This window comes from Crocuta crocuta, unplaced genomic scaffold, assembly GCF_008692635.1.
Source record: "Crocuta crocuta isolate KB4526 unplaced genomic scaffold, BGI_CrCroc_1.0 scaffold20, whole genome shotgun sequence".
NCBI classification, from domain to species: domain Eukaryota; kingdom Metazoa; phylum Chordata; class Mammalia; order Carnivora; family Hyaenidae; genus Crocuta; species Crocuta crocuta.
In genome coordinates, this window is record NW_027527932.1 from 1040083 (window position 1) to 1067088 (window position 27006).

General features: G+C 38.6%; 1 protein-coding gene across 5 annotated transcripts in view; it reads right to left on the reverse strand.

Moving 5' to 3' along the window:
- SGK3 (serum/glucocorticoid regulated kinase family member 3) overlaps nt 1-27006 on the reverse strand; it is a 119261-nt gene that overhangs the window by 92178 nt on the left and 77 nt on the right. The gene's annotated exons all lie outside the window — the stretch shown is intronic.

Sequence of the window (27006 nt, forward strand, 5' to 3'; positions counted from 1 at the left end):
ACAAATGACCTTGTTCTTCATGATGTAAGTTGCAAGGGAAAAATGAAAGGCAGGAAACACTTAGATTAAAAGACCAAAAAGATATATCAACTACCAGTTATAATACATAGATATTATTTGAATCTTGATTAGACTAAACAAACTGAAAAAATTATGAGGCAATCGGGGAAATTTAAATATGACTGGATATCTAATGACATTGAGAAATAATTGTGTTTTTTAAGATACAACGTTACTGCTATGTTTCTGAAAAGAATCTATATTTTAGAGATAATGCTAAAATATTTAAGGGTGAAATGACCTGATGGTGCAGATTTGCTTCACTGTTGAGACAGGAGAGGGTGATTAGCTGAATGAGATTTAGCTGTAAGTATATAACTGTTGAAAGTGGGCAACGTGTTTATAATGGCTAATTATACAATTCATATTACTTTTGTATTTGTTGAAATTTTCTATAATAAAAAGGTTTCTTTCCTTAAAACAGTGTTTGCTTCAAAGGACTGGTAAGGTGGGAGAGTGTTTGGTTTTCATAATAAGCCTTCCTGTACTATTTGGTTTTATTTCTATTTTTATTTTAGGTATATATTTATATATTTTAGATATATGCATATATTTCATTTCTAAGGAAAAAGTCCTATTAACAAGAAATACACACATGTTGGGGCACCTGGGTAGCTCAGTCGGTTAAGGGTCCGACTCTTGGTTTTGGCTCGGGTCGTGATCTCATGGTCATGAGACTGAGCCCCACATCAGGCTCTGGGCTAGGTATGGAGCCTGCTTGGGATTCTCTCTTGCTCCCTCTCTCTGTCTCTCAAAATAAATAGATAAGCTTTTTAAAACATAATAAAATAAAAATGTTTTAAAAAAGAAACATACATTAAAATTTAATCAGTCCATGGTGATTTAGGTCTAAAATGAATATTATACAGCAGCAGTTTTCAAAGTATAGTCTGTAGACCCCTTGAAGTCTGTGAGGAGGGTCTTTAGGGGGGCCTGTGAGGTCAAACTATTGATAATAACTCTAAGATGTTATTTGCCTTTTTCACTGCTTCACACCGATGGCACAAAAGTCATCGTAGCCAGAACTGCTGGGACCCTGGCATGAAACAAGGCAGACTCACTGCTTCACTACTCATTCTTTTCCTCACCATTACTCACTTGCAGTTTAAAAAGAGGGGAAAAAAATCAAGTTCACTCAAGGATACCCTTGAAAAAGCAATAAAAATTTTATTCAATCTTGACCTTTGAGTACATTGGTTTTTAATATTCTGTGTGGCAAAACGGGAAGTGTGCATAAAGGACTTCTGCTGTATACCAAGCTCTAACGATGGTCTGAAGGGAAAGTCCTTCCTTGCGTGACTGAGTTAAAAGCTGACCTCGCTGCTTTATATAGAACACCATTTTTATTGAAAAGGATGACTGACAAATGACAATATTTGCCAAACTTGGGTATTTGGCAGATTTTCTTGAAAGCCAACAAAGTAAGCCTGTCACACCAAGGAAAACAACTCAGTGTGTTTGTTGGCAATGATAGAATTCAACCTTTAAAGTGAAATTAAGAGTTTTGGAAAATATGTTTCTTCCCCCATGAGCTTGCCTGCTTCCTTCCACTGAAAGATTTTTCTGACGTACTTAGTGATACTAATAAATGTGATTTTTAAAAATGTTGTTAAATGAAATGTGTCAACATTTGGAAAATCTGCATACATTAGTGAACCAGTATTTTCCAAAAGACTAATACATGAAGTTACAAAATCATGCATGCATCAAAGATCCATTCAAAATGTAAGATGACTATAGTGGGTTGAATGGTGGCCCCCCAAAATGGATCACGAGATAAGATCATTTATATTATCTACATGAGGCTTAAATCCAATGACAAGTGTCGTATAAGAGACAGAAGAGAAGACACAGAGACAAGCGGAAGAGAAGGTCACGGGAAGATGAAGGCAGACAAACACCAGAAGCTATCAGAGGTAAGGAACAAATATCCCCTTGAGTTTTTGGAGAGAATGTGGCCCAGCTGACGGACTGATTTCAGACTTCTAGCCTCCAGAACTGTGAGAGAATAAATTTCTGTTGTCTTAAGCCACACAGCTTGTGTTTAAAAAACGGCCACTTGCCAAGTCTTGGTATAGTATCAAAGAAAATCTTCACAGTTTTCTGGAAAGGCTACTAAAATATCCCTGCTTTTTCCCACTACATATCTTTGTGAGGCCTGATTTTTTACATACCTCAAACAAAACAACATATTGTAATGGTTTGAATGCAGAAACAGGTATAAGAATCCAGCTGTTTCCTAGTAAGCCAGGTATAATTCAACAGATTTGAAATGTATAAAATAATAATAATCTCACTATTTTTTTTGCTTTGTGAAACATTTATCATAAGAATGTTTTAAGTTAATATGTAATAGGTAAATTGTTTTAATTTAAATATTTTGGGGACACCTGGGTGGCTCGGTGAGTTGAGCGTTCAACTTTGGCTCAGGTCATGATATCAGTTTGTGGGTTCAAGCCCTGTGTCAGGCTCTGTGCTGACAATTCAGAGCCCGGAGCCTGCTTCAAATTCTGTGTCTCCCTCTTTAACTGCCCTTCTCCCACTCGTGCTCTGTCTCTCTCAAAAATAAACATTAAAAAAAATTTTTTTAGTTTCTGTTTTAACTTCCTATATAGTAATTATTGATAATTCACATAAATACAAACTCTTTGGGGTCCTCAATAGTTTTTTAGAGTGTAAGGGGTTCTGAGACCAAAACAATCTGAGAACCACTGGCATACACAATCAATAAAAAAGTATAGACAAGTAGGGCCTGAGCAGTCAAAGGTATCATGTATGTAAGATTTCAGTTATTTTGAACTACGTATTGGATTTTCAGGGGCAGGAAGGCAGAGAAAGACCCTTGCAGGTAAAAGAACCCCATCAACATATAATGCACTTTAGAAGCAGGTCAACACATGAAAATGTTGGAAGATGGGGCCATTAATAAATAAACATAATTTTACATATCCAAATTATCTTTTTTTAATTTGAGAGAGAAAGAGAGAACGCACTTGTCCAAGCATGAGTGGGGGAGGGGCAGAGAGAGGAAGAGAGAATTCTCTCTCTCACGCAGGCTCCATGCTCAGTGTGGAGCCCAATGCAGGGCTCAATCCTACAACCCGGGGATCATGACCTGAGCTGAAATCAACAGGTGGATGCTCAACCAAATGAGCCATCCAGACACTCCTATTATTATCTTTGAAAACACTAGACATATGACAATTTCAGGAATCTTTGCTAGTTTTCCATAACTCATAACCTGAAAAGATTTTTGGTCTTGTAAATGCAGATAACAGATATTCTTCTCATTCTCCTATTCCTCCAAATAGATGGAATGAGTCCTTTAAAATAGTAAATTAGCCAACCACAACCTTCTCTGAGTCTGCATATATTCACTTTACCTGGAGCACTCCTACCTCTGCTTTTTGCTTGATGTCTACTAGGGTTGATATACCAAAGTGCCACACACTGGGTAGCTTAAACAACAGAAATTTATTTTCTCACAACTCCAAAGCTAGAAGTCCAAGATCAAGGTGCCTATAGGGTTGGTTTCTTCTGAAGCTGCTTTCACGGCTTGTAGATGGCCATCTTCTCCTTGTGTCTTCACTTGGCCCTCCCTTCGTGAATACCTGTGTCCTCATTTCTTTTTAGAAGGACACTAGTCATGCTGGGTTAGGGTCCACCCTAATGACCTTCTTTAACCTTAATTACCTCTTTAAAGACTCTATCCTCAAATATAGTCACATACTAAGGTACTGGGGGTTAGGATTTCAACATATGAATTTGGAGAGAGACGATTCATTCCGTAAGACTTGGCTTACTCCTACTTCCTTTCGGGAATCAGCCTGAATCATACTTCCTCAAGGAACCATTCCTTCACCCTGGATTTAGGTTAGGATACTTGTATCCAAAACTTAGCCTACATACCATTTATCACACAAATGTAATTAAACACTTGGTGTAACTGTTTTATGACCATCTCCCCTTAAGCACCATGAGGGCAGAGACTGTACCTGTCATATTCACCACTGGGTCTGAAAGGGTTTAGGACAATGCCTAACATATTAGAGACACTCAATGAGTGAGTGAGGGAATGCTGTGTGGTATCACATTAGAGCTTCACTGATGAAAACTCCAGGTCTGAGAGCCTGCCTGGAAAGCATTCTGTGTAATGAGGCAGCTGCCATCTATAGGAGATGTACCAGCAAATCAGTATATTGGTAGTAAAGCCTTACTGGCTTTTTATCCCACTGGGGCAACTGCTTAAGGGGGTAGAGATTTAACTCCAGTCGTGGCTCAATCATTAACTAGCAACATAAAAATGGGGGCAATGTTCCTTAACTTTGCATTGTCTCTTATTCCTCACCTGTAAGTGCAGAAATTAACCACAATTAACCCCTGTCACAATTTAAACAGAAACCCCCCGATCTTTGAATATCCAAAATATACAAACCAACTCTTCCCCTTGCTATTAGGGCCCTTGTCTGCCCTTGATGGGAAGGTCAACCCCAACTTTTATCAACCAATTCTGCTGAAGCTCTGGGAGTCCCACCTCCAGATTTCTGAAGACTTCTCTCTCACAACAGTCAAACAAAGCTTTGCTAGTTCATTGCTAGTCAAATAAAGCTTCAAAGAGTCACTACCACTTCCCCAAAACTCAGGACTCAGAAGGCAACGGGAGCTCAGGGTTCATAAGGGCAATTGAAGTCTAGGGCCAATATTAGTAATCTTGCAACTTGGTTAGGAATTAAGAAGTGATATCTGTGACTTCTAGAGGGAAGTGCATTTGAGTTCAAGAAAACAAAATACAAGCAAATGGCTAGAATATTTCTGGAGTATGGAGAGGGTAGGATCATATTCTTTTAAGGTTGGGAAAGTACGTAATGTAGGGAAAAGAAAAGTTTCAGCAATTTACAGTGTCTGTAGTTGTTCTTTCCTACACATCACCTAACCATCCATCTTGACTATCCATGGGACTCGGGACAAGTTTCTACCTTGGTTACTGTCCCTTCACCTGGAGATAAAAACACCACAAGAGGTGGTTGTGAATGTCAGGTGAAGTCACACGCTGAAATGTATTAAATGCAGATAAAGTGAAGGGATCCACAGAATCTATAGAGTTCTGGCTTCTGCCTCTTAGAAACTGTGTAACTGTTGCCTCCGTTTTCTCACCTGTAAAATGGAGACTGTATCTCTCTCTCGTGCTTGAAACAAAGGAAGCATTCAGTTAGTGTTACCTATTTATTTTATCACTTCATAATTCTTAGATCTTTTCCACCTAATATCACATTTGACCATCGCAGAAACTTGTGCTTTCCCTACTCTTCTTAAACTCCCCTCTTTTCTTCTCTCTCTCCCTCATCAGTGTCCCAGTCTCACTGAAAACACCTCTCTCTTTACGTCCTTATCTCCCCTAGCATCTCCAACATCCCCCAAACCCTGTGGTACAAGAAACTGGGCTCCCTCCCCCTTTAGTGACTTCCCCTTCTCTTTAAGGAAAAAACTGCCTATATTTCTCTATATACCCACTGCTGTGCTCTTTCTCTGCCTGAAATGTTCTGTCCCCCTGGTTTTTTGCGGGGTATCCCTGTTTCACTGAATTCACTTCATCTTCTCCTCAACAACTTCTTTCTGACCAAGTTCTGCAAACTGAGGAGTGTCCCCTTTTGTGTCTGCACAGCCTCTTAAGTTTATATCCTAAATTACCACATTATATAATAATTCTCTCTTTGCACATTTGCTTTCTACCTCAGAACCCAGCACAGAGCTAGTATGTAGAATAACCTAATGCTCCTGTTTGCCTGGGACTGTCCTGCAAGACCTGAGTCCAAGGAAGCTCCGCAGACCTGGATAGAGAGTCACCCTATTCCACACTCATGTGTTGAATCAACACGGTCCACACTTGCTTTCTTCTCTGTTCCTCTACTGTTCACTCTTCAACCCAATGTCCACTCCTCACCTCCCCAAACTGCTTGACACTTAGTACAGTGCTCTCCTCACGGCCAAATGCACTGGACACTTCATAGTCTCCCTTAGATTGACCTCTCAGTAAGTGATATTTAGTAACCAGAGATTACTCATGTGCTATACCTACTTTTTCTTTTAGTGAAGGAAGCCGGTATTAAAATATCCACATTTATTAAGTGCATGAGCATATGTGGATTCAAGGCACCATCCCATGTGTTGTTTACATGGTTCTAAATGTCATGCCATAGTTATGAGTTCATTAAAATAATCACAAGATGTGATCAAGGACTACTAAATGTTTTCCCAATAAGAAGTTTCCAGAAGTCATGACTCATAGAATTAAAAAAATATTGAAGCAATGAGAAAAGCAGTTCTTCTTTTTCATGAAATCCAAACAAGAAAACAGAATGGTATTCTGTTTAGGGAGAATCATAATAAATCATTTTTCCTTTTCTTTAAAGCTTTGAAAGCAGATGTATTAAAAGTTACCTATAAAAATAAGTATATAAACAGGTACTTAAGTTTACTGAGTATTTATTTTAAACCAAAGAACAGGTTTTTAAAAATATCTTAATAGTGGAAGCTTTCCCTCCCCCCTTTTTAAGATTAATATAAGATTAACTAACCCTATCAAAGCAAATTGTCCAGGAATTGCCTGTTCACATACCCCTTTCTCTCACTGAACTTTAAGGTTTTTTTTGAGGGCAAGATTGGATCCAGTTTCTTACTACATCTCCAGCACTTAGACAAATAGGTGCCTGGCCCATGCATGGGCAAAAACAAGTATCTTAAGTAGAGAGGAAGGGAGGAAATCCTAAAAGTGAGCAGATTTTAGGGGCCCCTGAGTGGTTCAGTCAGTTAAGTGTCCTGATCTCAGCTTAGGTCATGATCTCACAGTTCGCAGGATCAAGGCCTGAGTCAGGCTCTAGCTGACAGCACAAAGCCTGCTTGGGATTCTCTCTCTCTCTCTGTCTCTCTCTCTCACTCTCTTTGCCTCTCCCCCACTTGCAAGTGCACACATGTGTGTGTGCACTCTCTCTCTCTCAAAATAAATAAATAAACTTTAAAAATGAGCAAATGTTTATATAGCTGTAAAGCAAAGACTTTTCAGAAGAGAGGGCATTATATCAGAAATTCACATTAATTTCATTTGTAAAACACTTCCAGGTATATAGAAAGGAAAGCATTGGCAATGAACACTAATTGTAAACTTCACATTTACAACAGCCATTATTGACTCATCTTTTCTTGAATTTGTAGAAATTCAAATATGGCAAGGAAAAAATTAATTCAGCATCTTACAGTCCATCTTATTTCCAGGTAGTAGAAAATGCCCCGATCAAAGCAAGCTGAATAAATATAAACTGCCTTTTTTGTCCAAAAATCAAGCAATCTGAAGGCAATTTTTTCACTGTTCATATTCAGAGAATCTCTCTCTCACACACATACACGTGCACACACACACACACACACACACACACTACACACACACAAACCATTTCCAGGGAGTGGTTTATATTCAATTATTCAACTGGTATGTACCGGACAATCATCTTGTTCATACATGTTCAATAAAAATTAGCCATTATTATTATTAAGATTATATTCTGATTCCTGAAATTGACTATGTCTTTATCTCATATCTATAGATCTATATCCCTACATCCATGTGTAAACATATCTAAATAGTCTAGAATTCCTCACTTCCCTGACTTTTCTGAATAAATCAACTATCTTTAATTAATTTGAATTATTCTTCCTAGAAAAACTGCTAAAATTGATACCAAATTACCAAACCACTGATTTGAAATAAATTCTCTCAAATCCTCCTTAAATTCATTATTTTTTTTAAGTAGGCTTCATGAGTCCAATACGAGTACAGAGCCCAACACAGGACTTGAACTCATGGCTCTGAGATCTAGATCTGAGCTGAGATCAAGAGTCAACCAACTGAGCCATCCAGATGCCCTTTCAAATCCTCCTTAAATTCAAAGAAAGCAAACTGCAGTTTTCGTGGAATTTAGAAATTAAGCGATTGGTTTAGGAATTCCACTTTTGCTTATATGCAACAAGGGACATGTATAAGAAATCAATGTTTGCACTAGCCCAAATCCTAGCAATGACCCAAATATCCATCAAGAGAAAAATAGATAAGTAAATTGTGGGACAGTCATACAATGGAATATTACACAGAAATGAAAATGAATGAACCACATCTCTATACAACATGGATGAATGTCACCAACACTACTGTTAAAAGTATCCAGAGAAATTATTCCATTTATGTAAGTTTCAAAAACAAAACATTCAGCAGTTTATTGTTTAGAGATAAATACAAACATTGAAAAAATAATCTTTACCATAAGTCAGGAGAATAATAAATACAGAATTTTGCCATAGTTAATTGGTAGATGGAGGGACATGAACTGAATTGGGGAAGGGCACATAGGGAATCTAATGTATTACTAATATTCTATTTCTTAAATTGAGTGGTAGATAAATGGGTGTTTGCTTTAATCTTATTCTCTATATTTTACATACTTGTTGTGAATATTCTCTTTTATATGTTTAATAATATGTTTAAAAAAGTGAGTATCTTACAAAAAATATTTTAAGCAATTCAAATCTAAGTCCACTGTATCCCTGAAATGTTAAACCTTCTACTTTTTAAATAAAAAAGCTTAAGTGGAGATTTTTAGTTTAATAAAAATATATCTGTAAAGCTATATAATATTTACCCTCAAAATTTAATCTTCCAAATGCAAGAAACTGCCCATTAATAAAGTGACAATTTTTCTATCAGATTAAACTAATAAAAGTTTACCCTTTTTGTTATATGTTGACCAAAGGTAGTTAATTTCAGAAACTATATTGTAGAATAATTTTCTGAATAATACAAAAATGGATCCATCCCTTACTCTATGTTTCCTTTACCATTCTCTCATATAAGCATTCATACAGCTAGAATATCTAGTTAGACTTTCAGTGGAAATAATTTAATAGCAAAATTAGAAATCCCTGATGGCCAACTCTGACATAATGGGTTTCAAATGGAGGATCCACCATCTTTGCAAAGGTAACCCAGACAAGCTGAGGACAATAGCACGCAGGCAATTTTCAAAATTAAAATTGATGAGCCTGCTCCTTATACTTGTCAGAGTAGAGAGTTTATTGATCTCAAAGTCAGCAATGACAGAAGGAAATTCAAGTCAAGGCAGAGCCGAACTTGTCCTGGGGGTCCCTAGCTCTAGTCAGGTCCGGGAGAATCATGATGCTGGTGATACCAGGAATAGCCTGGACAAAACATACCCCATGCCAGGAGGAGCCCAGCAGATTTACAGTACATTAACATAAAGAGGAAGAATCTATCAAGGTTTGACACATAAATTCCCCTAGGTAATACCCAAAGCCTGAGTAGCTTGGCAAAGAAATTATTTCAAAAATTTGGAATTCCCTCCAGGAATGTACTATTGTTTTCACAGGTTGCTAATTCAGCACAGACAGGATTAACTCTTTTGGAAAGCTCTGAGCATAACACTGCCTCAGTGGCAGTATGGTTTTGAATTCACCAAAGCCATCTCCAAATTAAATCTTCTAAGAATTAGAAGAAAGGATCTGAATTATATAATTTTCTACTGGTAGTTTTGATTCAGCAGAGTAAGTAGGAGGAACGTAGGTGGAAAAGGCACTGAGCTAGATGCTTTACGTGCTTCAGTAGAAGGAACTAACATTAATGGAGCTAAGCCCTGTGCCGAGGCCTTCGCTTGTGTTCCCTCATGTAATCCCCAAAAGGCACCTTCTTCACTCCATTCTACAGCAGTGGAAAAGGAAACGTGAGTTACTGCTCAGCACGGCTGGGATGCAAACCAGTACCTGCCCAACACTACTCCTTGCGCTCTACTAGCCACGCTATTCCGTAAAGCACGTTGCATTGACTTTTGATGAAGACTGAGCAAATCAAATCAATTAAAAAATTAATTGCTAAGTGGCTAAAAGGTTTAAAAGATAAGCAGCTTTCTACTAAAATGGCACACACGTCAAAGATTTCTAAAATAGCATGTAATACCGTCCCTCTATAACATGGCACCATCTCAGGCTTCTCCAGCCTTCTTACCCTTAGACCTGAATTTTCTAAAACAAGCATTCTGTACTATTTACTCAAAGAAACGATTTGGCTGTTCAAACTATTCGAAGGTAGTCTTTTATTTGTTTTGTTTGTTTTTTAAAATATTTTTATTTATTTCTAGGGGAGAGAGAGAGACAGCGTGAGCAGGGGAGGGTCAGAGAGAGAGGGAAACACAGACTGTGAAATAGGCTCCAGGCTCTGAGCTGGCAGCCAGCACGGAGCCCGACGCGGGGCTCGAACCCACGAACCGCGAGATCATGACCCAAGCGAAAGTCGGACGCTTAACCGACTAAGCCACCCAGGCACCCCGGTAGTCTTTTATTTGTAAGGAATTACTCTGTAAGAAATTTTACTGAGGTTATTACTGGGATGGAGAAACCACAGTCATATGCTCAAAAAAAAAAAAAAAGAACACTAAAATGAGGTTGGGGAATAAAACAGTCTATTTTAAAAATAAACTTCACACCTCAGTATCACGAGAACCAACGACTTTCACAAGGCCACCGTCAGCATGCTTCATATTACGAACTGTCTCCTGAGGTCATATTCTGGATATCTGAATTGGCCACGAGAGAACAACAAACACCAGCCTGCCAAAATCCAAAGTTAAAAGGGAGGGGTGGGGAGGGGGACGTTTGTTTTTTTTGAAATGAAAAACCACAAAAGTAATTTCAAATCTACATATCATTCTTGGGGCTTCTGAGGGGCTCAGTCAGTTAAGCATCCAACCCTTGATTTCGGCTCAGCTCATGATCTCATGCTTCGTGAGTTCAAGCCCTGTGTCAGGGTCTGTGCTGGCAATGCGGAGCCTGGTTGGGATTCCCTCCCTCTCTCTCTCTCTGCCCCTTCCCTGCTGTCTCTCACTCTCTCTCAAAATAAATAAACCTTTTTTTAAAACTAAAAACAATTAAAATCTTTATAGCATTCTCTCTACGCTCTCTGGAAAACAGTATGCCACATAATACTTACACAAGGATTTAATCTACATAAATACATTAACAATTAATTAGGTCTCAACATGCCTGTGTAGAAGAAACATTAGCATATTCCCTCCAGTTTTAACAGTGTATATGGAGAAACTTGTGAATTAAAAAGTTCAGGAAAGGATTTCTCATTTTAAAATGTTGGTATAAAGATGTTTCACCCCTTTCTCCCAGAAGTCACCTTAAAACAATAGGAAAAACACAAAAGACACCAAACTCCATACTATATGAAGACAAAAAGCATATGGAGGAGTGGGAAATGGAGAGAGGGGGTAGAAAGTGAACCGGGAGGGTCTGCAGAGGGGACAGGGGCAGGGGTGAGCCAACCTACCCTGCAGATGCCGCGGAAGGCTCAGGATCTGGCGCAACAGGAAAGACAGAGGCTTCTTACCTGAAAAAACTGAGCGGCCCTCAAGAAGACAGCTGCCGAGAATGAACTCCGTGATGGTCCCCATCAAAGAAGCTGGCTCACTTTTAACAAGTTCCACTCAGATACACAGACCTTTATTCTGTTTTTAACATATTTTTAGTGTCTTACTCTTTTTTTCTAATGCTTACTTTTGAGAGAGAGAGAGCGAGCGCATGAGAGGGAGGGGCACAGAGAACCTGAGGCAGGCTCCATACAAAGCATGGAGCGTAATGTGGGGCTCGAACTCACGAACCAGTGAGTTCACACCCTGAGCCAAAATCAGACACTTAACTGACTAAACCACCCAGGTGCCTTTAGTGTCCTACTTTTGAGTGACCATCAGCGACTTATGGAAAACTTTTAATATAAAGGACCAAAGTAAAAAAGAAAAAACATATGTGAACCAAACAAACTAGAACAAAACAGAAAATAGAATACTAGGAATAGACAAAAGGTTTTTAATCTACCAAAAAAAAAAAAAATACCTTCACAGAGATAGAAAAATATTCTATTCATGGAACAAGAATAAGATTTTTTTCAATAAAATAATTTTTTTTTTACAAATAGTTTATTGTCAAATTAGTTTCCACATAACACTCAGTGCTCATCCCCACAAGTTCAATAAAATAATTTTTAAAAATCACAATCAGATAATAAGAAAGGGTTATTGGAAAGTAACAACACTGCTAAAACAAAAAATTCAATAAAAAGCTTGGAAGATACAGTTGAGGGACTTTTGTAGAAAGCAGAACAAAAATAGCAAGAGACAGACAACAGGAAAAACAGGTAAGAAAATTAGAGGACCAACCCAAAAGACCAAACACACAACTAATCAAAGACCTACAAAGAGAAAATAGGGAGGATGAAATTCTCAAATCATTTTTACAAAACACGAACAACAGCAATTCTACATTAAGAATGCGCACTGAGATGGGCATGGAGGAGGGCACTTTGGGGATGAGCACTGAGTGTTATGTGGAAACTAATTTGACAATAAACTATTTATAAAAAGAAAAAAAAAAAGAATGCACACTGAGTACTAGCATAATGGCTGAAGAGAAGGCAGATCACTGCAGTATTTTAGAATAGAAAATATAAAAAGATCTTAACAGCTCCAGAGAGGGATAAAGAGGTCACATGGAAAAGTTCAGGGATAAGAATGGCATATCTTAAATGCCTCAGTAGAAACTAGAAGACAATAAAGTAATGCTTTTAAAAGTCTGAGGGAAGGGGCGCCTGGGCGGCTCAGTTGGTTAAGTGTCTGCCTTTGGCTCAGGTCATGATCTCAGTCTGTGAGTTTGAGCCCCGCATCGGGCTCTGTGCTGACAGCTCAGAGCCTGGAGCCTGCTTCAGATTCTGTGTGTGTGTCTCTCTGCCCCTCTTGAGCTCATGCTCGCTCGCTCGCTTTCAAAAATAAATACTAAAAATAGTAATAATTAAATAAATAAAAGTCTGAGGAAAAACAATTTTCAACCAGAGTTCTACAGGCAGCCAATTTATGACTCAAATGTGAAGGTACAATTGTTCACTAAGCTATCAGACTATGTGCTCTACCAAAATAACAACAAGAATAAGAATAAGCCACAAAAGAGACAGAAAGGGATCCAGACCAGGTAAGAGGCAAAGAGAACAATAATGACAATCCGGCAACAATCCAGATGGGAACTGGAGAACGGAAGACCCCCCCAAGGAAATTTCTCAGCGGTGGAGACAGCGCTGGGAGATTCCACTTTGCTAGACTGAACCATAAGGGCAATTTTATGAAAAGGCTGTTAAAATAATTTAGGGAGAATTAGAGACAAGTTAAAAGAAAATCAACTCTTAAAATGAACAAAACACCCTAGATATGATATGAAGTAGAGAGGGTGGAATATTTAGAGCTCAAGTGATAAGTCCTTGTCATAAAGCAACATATAATATAATTGGGGGGCTAATCCACAGATATATTAACCAATCTTTTTCAAAAAATTTTTTTTACCAAGAACTATACTAATATTTCTTACATGATGAACAAGCATATAAATATAAATATGTATGTATGTATGTGCAGCTCAAGCACCATAGAACAAGTATCACAGGTATCCCCTTCTGTTTGAAAGCTTGTGTTACACCACTTTGCTTTTATGAAAAACCTACTTCAGCACCTCTTTTTGCTAACTGAAAGAAACCTGAAGAGGATTTTCGCTTTTACCAAAAAGGTAAAACACAAAAGCCGCATTCAGCATTGGTTTTGCAGTGAGCCTGTATGGAGAAAGCACACCCCAAGCAGCCAGAGTGGCACCACCAAGTTCCATGCCCAGAATCACATTCAGCATCTCAGCATCAAGCTGCGGCAGCTTTGGACAGTGTCTGTGAGCATCTGAACTTTATCTGTGATTTATTTTGGGCAACCATTAGCAAGATACATCCTCTGGTATCAGGAAAGCCTAAGAGGTTAATTTTTAGATCTGGGAACACTCAAAGTTTTTTGCCATATAAATTAATGGTAATTGGTTTTTTGCTTTACACCATTTTGGTTTATGAAAGTTTTCATAAGAATGCTCTACCTTTGGATAGTGGGGAAAACCTATACTCCTTTTGATATACAACATATTTTGGTATTTTTTATTCTGGTCTATTTTATTCCAGGCTTTAAAATGCTGATCACAATCACTAAATTGACTTCACAAGTCACTAATGGGTTGCAACCCACATTTTTTAAAACCACTGCAAGAGACTACAGTATGTGTTATTGAAAAGAAAAAGAAAACATTTCTGAAAAATTGGAGGAGGCAAGAAGGAAAGCACGAAAATCAGAGACTCGATAGAAAAAGTACTTGAACCGAGTTTTCAAGAAGGGATCATAATTTGATAGGCACTGAAAGGGAAGGCTATTCCAAGTGATGAGAAGGTTAAGTAAAGGCTCAAAAGCAGGGTGTGCAAAAGATATGTCAGAGCAAAGAGTAAGTTCTGATGAAGGAGACAAATTATTAAAAATACAGATAGGGAAGCAGGTTAAAGACTAAGCACAAAAAGCTAGACAACTATGCTGAGGAGTCTAATGTTATTCTGATGGTCATGGAAATCCAAGGAGTAGATCCAAGGAAATGCTTCAAGGGGGTTAGGGAGGGTTAGCAAATTACATGATGTCTATAACATCTCAGTGTGACTTATTCATTTTGTATGCATAAATTACATAAATGAAAAGCAACATGTGACTAGAAGCTGAGCAGTAAAAGAAGAGAAGCTTGTTTTATTCATTTTGATTTATTTTTCTTCTTAAAACTTCCATGAAAGAAAAGAATTAATTTATTTGAACAGTTTAGACCCTGAGGAAAAGAGGAAGCAAATCCCTGATATGACAAAGAGATACCCTTTCTTTTCTTTCATGGTCTAATACAGTAATAGAGATTGCTCCTTATACCTATGATCCAGCCTTAGGAAACTGCTCTCATTTTCTTGAGCATACCAGCCTCTCTTTCCTTTAAACTTCTACACTTGCCGTTCTTTCCACATGTAATGCAAGCCCATCGACTATCACCAAGCTAGATGTCAATAAGCCTCAGAGGACTTCTCTGATCCTATTGCTGGGTTAAATCCTCTTGCTATGAACTTGGAGTCCTGGGGCATTTCCCCTGTCCTAGCACTTTCTACCCTGAATTATAACTATTTGCCTTCGGAATTAGACCAGAATCTCCATGAGGCAGAGATTACATTGATTTTGATAATCACTGAAGCCTCAATCACTGTTCCATGCCTTGCCCATAGTGAGCACTCAATAGATATTTAAAGAATACAAAGTTCTTGATTAGTGTACCAACATATAACTTTAAAGTCTATACCCTGATGTTAATGCCTAGATTTGGAAAGCCAAAATCTGCTTTAAGTTAGTACAACCAATCCATATTCCCTACCCACTCGGCCAATATTTTACTTAAGTGCATCTAACTGTACAGACTGATTCTGGAGAACTGCTGCCCAGAATTAGGTTGAATAGACAGAGTGAGGAGTTTGGACTTGAACTAATAAAGAGCTATTGTAGGTTAAGAAAGGTAGGCATGCAATTAAAATAGGGCTTTACGAAGATTAGGCTCCTCTGGTATGCAAGACAGAATCGGGGGAATTTTTTCCTACATTTTTTTAGCCTGTTTTTTGTTTTTAAGTGTGAGCAGATGGCCAGAGTAACATGAGCAATTAACCACAAGGCCCAGTCTGCACAGACTGAGCTTAGTATTCATCAGCTCAACAAACATTTTTTGAGGTTCTACTATGTTCTATGAGCTGTATTATATAAAATCAAATAACTTCATATACTGTAACTTGGCCTTTAATGAAATGAATGCAAACTGTTGAGAGCTGAACCACACTAATGTCAGCAGTGTGATGCAGTAAGAGGAGTCGGTGGTGCTTAAGTATAATTGGGAAAGTGCCTACGTAAAATGACTGAACTTATTATTTTCATAGAACTAAGTCACATTATTTATTATCTTTCATACTGTTAGTGCGCCTATATTGACAAATAATTTTAAAGTTTATTTATTTTGATGGCACAAAAACAGACACTCAGATCAATGGAACAGAATAGAAGAACCAGAAACGGACCCAGAAATGTATGACCAACTAATCTTTGACAAAGCAGGAAAGAATATCAAATGGAATAAAGACAGTCTTTTCAGCAAGTGGTGCTGGGAAAACTGGACAGTGACATGCAGAAAAATGAACCTGGACCACTTTCTTACACCATCCACAAAAATAAGCTCAAAGTGGATGAACGACCTAAACCTAAGATAGGAAGCCACCAAAATCCTAGAGGAGAAAGCAGTCAAAAATCTCTTTGACCTTGGCCACAGCAACTTCTTACTCAACACATCTCCAGAGGCAAGGGAAACCAAAGCAAAAATGAACTACTGGGGCCTCACCAAGATAAAAAGCTTCTGCACAACAAAGGAAACAATCAGTAAAACTAAAAGGAAACTGACTGAATGGGAGAAGATATTTGCAAACAACATACCAGATAAAGGGTTAGTGTCCAAAATCTATACAGAACTTATCAAACTCAACACACAAAAAACAAATAACCCAGTGAAGAAATGGGCAAAAGGCATGAATAGACACTTCTCCAAAGAAGACATCCCAATGGCCAAGAGACACATGAAAAAATGCTCAAAGTCACTCAACATCAGGAAAATACAAATCAAAACCATCCTGAGACACCACCTCATACCTGTCAGAATGGCTAACATTCACAACTCAGGCAACAACAGATGTTGGTGAGGATGCAGATAAAGAGGATCTCTTTTGCACTGCTGGTGGGAATGCAAAGTGGTGTAGCCACTCTGGAAAACAGTATGGAGGTTCCTTAAAAAATTAAAAATAGAACTACCCTATGACCCAGCAATTACACTACTAGGTATTTATCCAAGAGATACAAGTATGTTGTTTCGAAGGGGCACATCCACCCCAATGTTTACAGCAGCACTATCAACAATAGCCCATGTATGGGAAGAACCCAAATGCCCATCGACGGATGAATGGATAAAGAAGATGTGGTATATACACAATGGAGGATTACTCGGCAATCAAAAAGAATGAAATCTTGCCATTTGCCACTATGTGGATGGAACTAGAGGGTATCATGCTAAGTGAAATTAGTCAGAGAAAGACAAATATCACATGACTTCACTCATATGAGGACTTTAAGATACAAAACAGATGAACACAAGGGAAGGGAAGCAAAAATAATATAAAAAAAGGGAGGGAGACAAAACATAAGAGACTCTTAAATATAGGGAACAAAAAGTGTTGTTGGAGGGGTTGGGGGGCACTAAATGGCTTAAGGAATCTACTCCTGAAATCACTATTGTACCATATGCTAACTAACTTGTATTTACATTATAAAAAATTAGATTTAAAAAGTTTATTTATTTGAGAGAGAGCAGGAGAGCAAGGGAGAGACACAGAGAAAGAAGAAGAGAGAGAATCAGAATCCCATGCTGACAGCATGGAGCCTGATGTGGGGTTTGAACTCACAAACCATGAGATCATGATCTGAGCTGAAATCAAGAGTCAAACACTTAACCAACTGAGCCACCCAGGTGCACCAAGTAATTTTAATAACACCTGTGATTTCCATCTCTGGAAAGAAAAAAAAAAGTACCCCCTTGAAGGTGTCCCAGGGAGATCAAGACTTCCTGATAGGCTGCAAGAGATAATTCCAATACAACAGTATGTTAGAAGTATCCAGAGATTAAGATGGAAACAGGGGAGAGGCAAGTGGTTCTGTTTTGGGAGTCGGTATAGGGAGGAAAATGAAGGTTAGGGAAGATGTCCTAAAAAAGGTGGCTCTTGAGTTCAGTATTGACAATTGGATGAGTTGGGGAACAACAGAGGACCAGTATCAAAGCACATAGTGTGTGTGGAAGGAATTACTGCTGGAGCTGAGAGCATGAGCCTGGAGGAGCTAGTAGATAAGCGGAAGGCAGAGAATCACTGCGAGCCTGACAAGCCATACTATGGACCTTAGACTTGATAGCATAGGAAATGAGGAAGGTGTTTGTATACAGGAATGACAATGGTCATATCTTCACTTTAAATTGCTTCAAAAGCAATATGGAGCATAAATAAAGATGAGGCAAGAGCAAGATGGGGCTGCAGAAATCTAAGAGAGGGTCACTGAAAGAGGCGGGAGGTGACGAGGGACTCGAGAAGCTGGAGTTGACATAGAACAGGTGAGACACACCTGAGAAACATGTAGGAGGTAAAATCAGGAAGACTCTGTAAATGATGGGATGCAGGCAGTAAGGAAGACGAAGAAGTCTAGAACGCCTCTCAGATCGATGGTGATACCATGAATTGAATAGGGACAATAAAAGGAAGACAAAGTTAGTAGAAAGTAGGGGCAGGGCATCAGGAAGAGGGGAGAGAAGACATGCTGAGTTTGAACCATGTGTAGAGCAGCACTACGTGAAGCTAGTTGTCTGGTGGGGAGGCAGCTGGACATAATCAGTTTGACCTGCAAAGGATAAAGGTCAGTGTAGGAGCCATGATTTGGGAGTGACACACACAAGATGCATGTAACCCAGAGGAGTAGCTCTAATCACCCAGAGCTTGCGTAGCCCAAAAAAGGTAATGGGTTGGAGTCAGACTCCAGCAGGTACAACATTAGGGGAAAAGGCTTATTATCATCTTTATGCTTAGGTCAGGAATAATCTCTAAAGAATTATTTCTGTGTCATTTTCCAGATCTCTCTCCTCCCTTACAGCTTCTTAGGACTTAATGAAAGAAAAGTTGTAGAATGTCTTCCTTTAAAGTAATTAACAAAAGAGAGACAAAATCAGGTCCAAAAATTTTTATCCATTAAGAATATAGTAGTCTAATGCTTTCTCTCTCTCAAAAAATTTTTAAAAAATTTTTAATATTTTTTATTTTTGAGAGAGACAGAGTACAAATCGGGGAGGGGCAGAGACGAAGCTACAGAATCTGAAGCAGGCTCCAGGCTCCGGGCTGTCAGTACAGAGCCTGACACAGGGCTTGAACTTGGGAACTGGGAGATCAAGACCTGAGCCAAAGATGGATGTTTAACCACCTGGGCCACCCAGGTGCCCCTCAAAAATAAATTTAAAGGGACACCTGGTGGCTCAGCCAGTTGAGTGTCCAACTCTTGATTTTCGCTCAGGTCATGATCCCAGGGTCATGGGATCAAGTCCCGAGTTGGGCTCCTCCCTGAGCATGGAGCCTGTTTGGGATTCTCTCTCTCTCTCTCTCTACCTCTCCTCTGCACCTCCCCACTGCTCACACATGCTCTCTTTCTCTCTCTCTCTCTCAAAAGAAAATCTTTAAAAAATTGTTTTGAGTAAACAAAATGACCTTTTAAGCTCAAAATGTTAAGTCTATGGACTACTACCTCAAATGAAATGAGAAACTACTTCTTGCTTTCTACCTGTAAAAATAAATCTGGGAGTGCCTGGGTGGCTCAGTCAGTTAAGTATATTTCAACTTGGGCCATAAACTCAAGGTAGTGGGATCAAGCCCCATGTTGGGCTCTTAGCTGAGGGTGTAGGATCTGCTTGGAGTTCTCTCTCTCACTCCTGTGCTCGCTCGTTCTCTCTCTCTCAAAATAAATAAGTAAACATGTTTTTTAGTCTTTATTTTTGAGAGAGAAAGAGCATAAGCTGTGGTGGAGCAGAGAGATCCAAAGCAGGCGCAATGCTATCTTTTTTTTATTGTTTATTTATTGGTGTTCCTTGGTCACTCAGTCAGGTGAACGTCCTAGTTCGGCTCAGGTCATGATCTCCTGGTTCCTGAGTTTGTGCCCCGCGTCAGGGTGTGTGCTGACAGCTCAGAGCCTGGAGCCTGCTTCAGATTCTGTGTCTCCCTCTCTCTTTGCCCACCCCCACTTGAACTCTGTCTGTCCGTCTGTCTCTCTCTCCCTCTCAAAAATAAGCATTAAAACATTTTTTAAAAAGAGAGGGAAATTTTTTTTTTTTTTAAAAAGGTCTGAAAGTCAATACTGTCCTCCATGATACAGCTAGATCTGGTGGGTCCTAGAAAGGCTTCAGAGCAAATGCTGACCAGGGTAGCACAGAATTACCCAACAGATATATAGTCTTCAACACAATCACTTACCTTCTCCAAGCAACCCAAACTTTATATTTTAATGATTAGAAAGTCCATGAGAAGAGACTTCCATTACACATATACGAGATCCTTGTCACCGAGGACTTGAGAAATCTGTCCTTTTAAGAGAACAGTGTGCCTGATAGATCCTTCTGCTTCTGTACATACTTGCACAATAAACCATAATGACTCATAACCACCATCCATTACCTTGGTGTTTCGCAACTTGTTTTCCACTTTTCCCCCTTTTAAAACTGAACCTAAGGCAATGTACACAGAATTATGATAAATGAATTTTAATAGTAAGAGTTTAAAATTAAAAAAGAGAAAAACCCAGAGTACATTCAGATGGCTTGCCTCCTGATTTTCCATTAAAGCTTACATGGATATTTAAAGTGTACTGTATTCTTTTAATGGAGGTGGAAAAAAATTGTTTTGGTTGTCATAATTTTAACAATTCTTTTTATCTAAAAATTTTTGTAATGTTTACTTATTTTTGAGAGAGACAGAGACAGAGACAGAGTGCGAGCTGTCAGCACAGAGCCCGACGCGGGGCTCAAACCCACAAAGCAGGAGATCATGACCTGAGCCAAAGTCGGACGCTTAACCAGCTGAGCCACCCAGGCACCCCAATTTTCACAATTCTTAATCAAGGATGTTGTATATTGGTTTGATATGATTTCAAATCCACTTGCTTGTGACAAAAATGAAACTATTCATAAGAGTATAAAGTAAGGAGTAAAGTTTGTAAAGAGTAAAGTTGGTGTAAGTTGTGTCAGGATTTCATCATCTCATCCATTATCACTGATAAGTACTCCATAGCTCAGCTGCCGAGGGCCTTGCTTGGGGCTTATCAATAAAAACATATGAAGAAGAAGCAACTATGGCAAGTGGACATTTAGACTAAAATACCCAGATTCTGTGAGGACCATCTGAGAATGTTCAATCTGGCAAGTCTACCCGTTGCTGATATAAATAGCTCTACTGAGACCCTGGGGACCCTGGACCCTGGTGTGGTAAAGGCAACTCTTTTATCGGCAGTGGTGAAACTGTGCAGTGGCCCCAAAAGGAACATCTTTCCAATCAACATCAGTGCCATTGTTCCCTACCAACATGCTCTAGGAACAAAGGACTTTCACTTTTGCTCTGACAGCTTAACATCAGTTCTCAGTTGGCTGAGCTGTCTCTCCTGAGTACCCACTATATAAAGGTATACCTCAACTAAACTTGGACTTTATTTCTTTTATTGCTCCTTGCCTGGGACAATAGCGTGATTCAGATACCATTATTTGGAATATGTTATTTCTTCATTGGTTTATTAAGAGACGTTATCCTGTATGCTACTGGCTTATGAAGTTACTACAGTGAACCTACATTAAATAAATTGCTGGTGTTAACCTTAAAAATAAAACTTCCAGTTATTTTTACCAGCAAAAGATGGATTTACTCAATAAAAAAACAGAATTGCGAGCCAGAACAAGTAAGCTACAGCAAAAGCTTAGACAAGTCCAGAGAGGACTCACAGGCTCTTTTATAGAGAAAGGGGGCAAGTTGGGGAGGCAGTTATAAACAAAAAAAAAATCCACTGGAGTAAATTGGGAACTGGAAGTATAGTGGATTTTCATTGGCTGAATTGTGGCTGTCTCTCATTAGCTGAGCTTTTGGGAGGGAGCCACATAAGGTTAAGACTTTCTTCCTTCTGTTGGGACAGTAAAGTGGTGTCATATGCAAAATCTATCTCTTTCTGTTGGGTCCGCAGCTGACTATCCGTGGCTGGGTAGGAGAGTTCCACCCGTCCCCATTCTACTGAGGTTTCCCATTATTTTTTAAGATATTTTTTAAAAGTGTATTTATTTATTTTGAAAATGAGAAAGAGAGAGGGAGAGAGCATGCACTTGCACTGAGGGAGAAAGGGAAAGAAAAAGAATCCACACTTAGTGTGGAGCCTGACACGGGGCTCAAACGCTTGAACCAAAATCAAGAGTTGGATGCTTAAATGACTGAGCCACCCAGGCGCCCTGAGGTTTCCCATTATTAATTTTCTCACTGACAAAGACAAACTTTGTCTCTGAGCATAATTTGCCTTCCAAAACAAAGATAGTGTACTACTATGATATTGTGATATATATGAAGAAATACATATATTATTTTGTCTTTATCAGTTTCTGGCAGAGCTCCTAAAACCCTCTTAAGTGATGAAGTGATAAGGGTGAAACAGGTGTATTTTGTCATTCATATAACAAGCCTACCTCAATCACACCTGAGTTTATGTTAACATGGTGCTTTCTGGAAAACACCTAGGTAATTTAACAATAGGACTGGTTGCCAGGGACACCAATCTGATTATATCAGAAGGTTGGAACTTTGAGTCCCACACACCCACCCACCCCTGGGGAGGGGAATGGGGCTGGGCTGGAGGTTAAATAAATCACCCAACGGTCAATGATTTAATAAACGATGCCTACGTACTGAAACCTACATAGAAAAGCCAAAGGCAGGATTCAGAAAACGTCCGTCTGAACCGGAGCACGCGGAGGTTGGGAGAGTGGCGCTCCTCTGACTGAGGGCATGGAAGTTCCCTCACGCCTTCCCACCACCTTGCCCTAAGCATCTCTTCCAGCTGGCTGTTCTGAGTTCTATGCTTTTACGATAAAGTGGCAATCTAGTAAGTAAACCGTTTTTCCTGAATTCTGTGAGCCACCCCAGCAAGTTTGTCGAACCTGAGGAGGGAACCCTGGGTTCAGAAGCACAGGTAGCCGCCCGGCCGCAGATGTTGGCAGAAGGGGGCGGGACGACGGTTCTATAGAGCTGAGCTCTTAATATGTGGCCTCTCCAAACGCTGTCAGGATCGGGTTAATTTGTAGGCCCACGCAGCTGGGGTCTCAGAACTGCTGGGTGTGTGAAAAACTGCCACACATTTATGACCAGAGGACAGAATTGTTCAGGGTATTGCACGTAAAGGAAAGTAAGGCTTTTCTCCTTCATAACTACATGAATATGATTCCATATAGGATTTTGTTTTTAAAAACAAAAATGACCAAACATACGGATTCATGATCTAACAGTCAGACCATACATCAACATTTTCAAAATGGCAAAAATGCTCCTAAAATTTACATTGTCATTAATTTTTTTTTACTAGAAATCACACAGTTCAGAAAATGTAACAAAAGGCAGTTTCTGCAACAGCTTTGCATGATCCGAGCCACACTGTCCACCGACTTTTCACTCTCCCACAGTGTATTTCCCCAGCACATTTTAGAACTTTTGCAAATTAAGTTAGAAGTACTTGTTCACCTCAATTCATCTCTGGTGAATGGCTGTGTGGGACTCTAAATTTAAGTACAACTGAATTACTGTTCTCTGATTAGTGTGGAATAATTCTTGGATTCATGGCAATGCCAGGCTAAATGACACTGTAAAGAAACCCTTTGTTTTCAAATAAATCAGTGGTTGGCTTTAGATAAGGCTATAAAGAATCTTATTCATGTAGTGTACCCTAGTTAAAATGGTAAAAGTTGAGAACAACAAAACTTCTACCTCTATTTAAAAAATAATCTTTATTTAAGGCTTTTTTTCTATATGGATTTAATAGAACCATAGAATTTTAGAGGTAGAAAGAAATTTGAGTAATTTACAATCAAAGAAAATCAAGTGACTTGCTAAGGATCCCTTAATGAGTTAGTGGTAGATCTAACACTGTAACTCGAGCTTTCTAAATTCCCTAGCCAGAGCTATTAAGTATGACAGAATATTACGGATAGGTTAATATCAGCCAACATTTATCACATTCCTACACTGTGCCCTCTTCTATGCCAAACATTTTTACATCTATCATCACTTTCTTAAATCAGCTTATAAGATTTTTATTTTTTTATTATTTCTTAATGTTTGTTTATTTTTGAGAGAGAGAGAGAGACAAAGCACGAGCAGTAGAGGGGCAGAGAGAGAGACACACACAGAATCTGAAGCAGGCTCCAGGACTCCGGGCTTGAACTCGCAAACCGGGAGATCATAACCTGAACCGAAGTCAGACGCTTAACCAACTGAGCCACTCAGGTGCCCCTAGATTTGTAGAACGCTTAATGAAACAATCAAATCCACTCCTTTGGTCATTTGGTGTTCCTCACGATCTACAGTCACTGTAAGAACTGCAGCGCCGAGGAGCACGTGCTCCAACGACACACTTCACTCAGAAACGTCCCTACCACAGTATGCACAGATGTACAAAGCCCAGGAAGGCATTTCTGTGCACTGGCTTCCTTGCCAAGGACATAAAAAGACTTCTGCAACTATGTTCTTCTTCATCTACTTCTGTACTTTTTCCACTATTACATTCTTTTTGATTCTTCTATAGCTCCTGTTTGTTCTCCAATCTATCTAACTGCTGTAGTTTCTAATAAGCCAAAAATCTGGATAATCTAGAAATGATGTAGAAGTTTTCCTCTATGTTCTGACCCTCACCCTTTATCTACTTAGGCCAAATGGCCTTCCAAAACGGTCACTGTGACAAAATTCATTAAATGAGAGATCATTCTAACTACGGTTAAAAACAAAAAACACTAAAATGTGGGTATAATTTCAAAACAATAGTTTATTTTTAAAATGCAGAATAATTTCTATATGTGCTGCAAAGTCAAATTATATTGTCTTCACAAGTACATGATGCTAAAATGTCCAAGTATTTTTAGTTGAGGAAAAGAATTTACTAGTATTCATACCTTTATACTTTTTAAAAATTGCCTCTATTAACTGAATTTCACATGGCCTTTCTACCACTGCACATCCATTTGTAGGTGCAGATCAAAAAATGTTACCAATGAAAATGAAAAATAAGAAAATTCAACTATATACCAATTCTGGTTAGCATCAAGATGTGGGTTACATTTGTTACATTTTTTGGAACAGTCACCTCCACCACACATTAGCAAATAAACTCTTAATTCCTAATAGATAAGTTGATCAAAAGAGAGTATTGATTCATTTGAGATGAGATGAGTGTCAATACTGTTTGAAAAAATATTTCAGTGTACTTTACAAGCAAATCCTATCACATAGATACAAAAGAATCATGGACCTGAGAAAACAGCACTGAACTTAAGTTGCATTTAAATTTTAATATTAAAAATTAATGAAATTAAATAATTTTTAAAAATGTTTTATTTGAGAGAGTGAGAGCAGAGGGAGAAGGGGCAGAGGGAGAGAGAGAATCCCAAGCAGGCTCCATGCTCAGCATGAAGCCTGACAGGGGGCTCCAGGTGCCCTGAAAGTACATAATTTTTAAATTTAACTTTGTTTAAACAGCCCACTAAACAACACTATAAGGTTGCATTTTAGTCTTTTACCTTGATAGTAAATTTTCATATTTATACTAATGTAAAACATTAAAATGCTTTGAATGTATTAAGGTGAACATTTCAGCAGAAAATCAATAAGGAAAGGGAAGACACGATCTGCGCTATACACCAATGAGACCTAACGGACATACATAGTACGTTTCCACCAACAGAAGCAAAATACACAATCTTCTCACATACACATGAAACATTCTCTAGGAGCGCCCATATATTAGGCCATAATAAAGCCTCATTAAATTTAAAAAGACACAAATCATACAAACTGTGTTCTCAGACAACAATGAATTTAAATTAGAAAGCAATAACAGAAAATTTCATAAATTCACTAATATGTGGAAATTAAACACATTCTTAAGTAACCAAGGGGTCAAAGAAGAAATCACAAGAGAAATTAGGAAACACTTTCAGATAAATGAAAATGAAAACACAACATACTAAGCCTTCTAGAATTCAGCTAACATAGTGTTCGGAAGGAATTTTATTGTTGTAAATGTTATGCCTACATTAAAAAAGATCTCAAATCAATAGCCTAAACTTCCACCTTAAGAGTCTAGAAAAGAAGAGCAAGCTAAACCCAAAGCAAACAAAAGGAAGGAAGGAATAATGATTATAGGAGAAATTAATGAAATAGAGAATTGAAAAACAATAGAGAAAACCAAAAGTTGGTTCTTTGAAATAAAAAATTAACAAGATTGGTAAACCTTTAGCCATACTAATCAAGAAGACTCATTAGTAAAATAAGGAATGAATGGGAACAAATCAGATCATCTAGATGAAATGGATAAATCTGTAGGAAAGAAAAAACTACCAAAACAAACTAAAGAAGAACTAGAAACTAAATAGATATATATAGGGGTGCCCAGGTGGCTCAGTCACTTAAGTGTCCAACTCTTGATTTGGGCTCATGTCATGCCAGACTCTGTGCTGGATGGGGTGCCTTAAGATTATGTCTCCCTCTCTCTCTGTCCCTCCCCCGCTCACTCACGTATGCCCCTCTCTCCTCCCTTTCTCTCTCTCAAAAAAATAGATATAGGGGCACCTGAGTGGCTCAGTTGGTTAAGCATCCAACTTCAGCTCAGGTCATGATCTCACCATCGGTAGGTTTGAGCCCCACATCGGACTCTGTGCTGACAGCTGAGAGCCTGGAGCCTGCTGCGGATTCTGTGTCTCCTTCATTCTCTGCCCCCTCCCCCACTCGCACTCTATCGCTTTCTCAAAAATGAATAAATGTTAAAAATTGTTTTAAATAGATATATAACAAGAAATTGAATTAGCAATAAAAAAAAAATATATCCCACAAATAAAAGCCAAGGTCCAGATGGCTTCAACGGTGAATTCTACCAAAAGCTTAAAGAAGAATTAATATCAATCTTTCACCAAATCGCAACCTTCCCCTAAAGAAAAAGAGGAAGGAACTCATTCAAGGAGATCAGTACTACCCTGATACCAAAACCAAACAAAGATACCACAAGAAAATTACAGATCAATATAGTTCAAAAATTTGCAACAAAATACCAGCAAACCAAA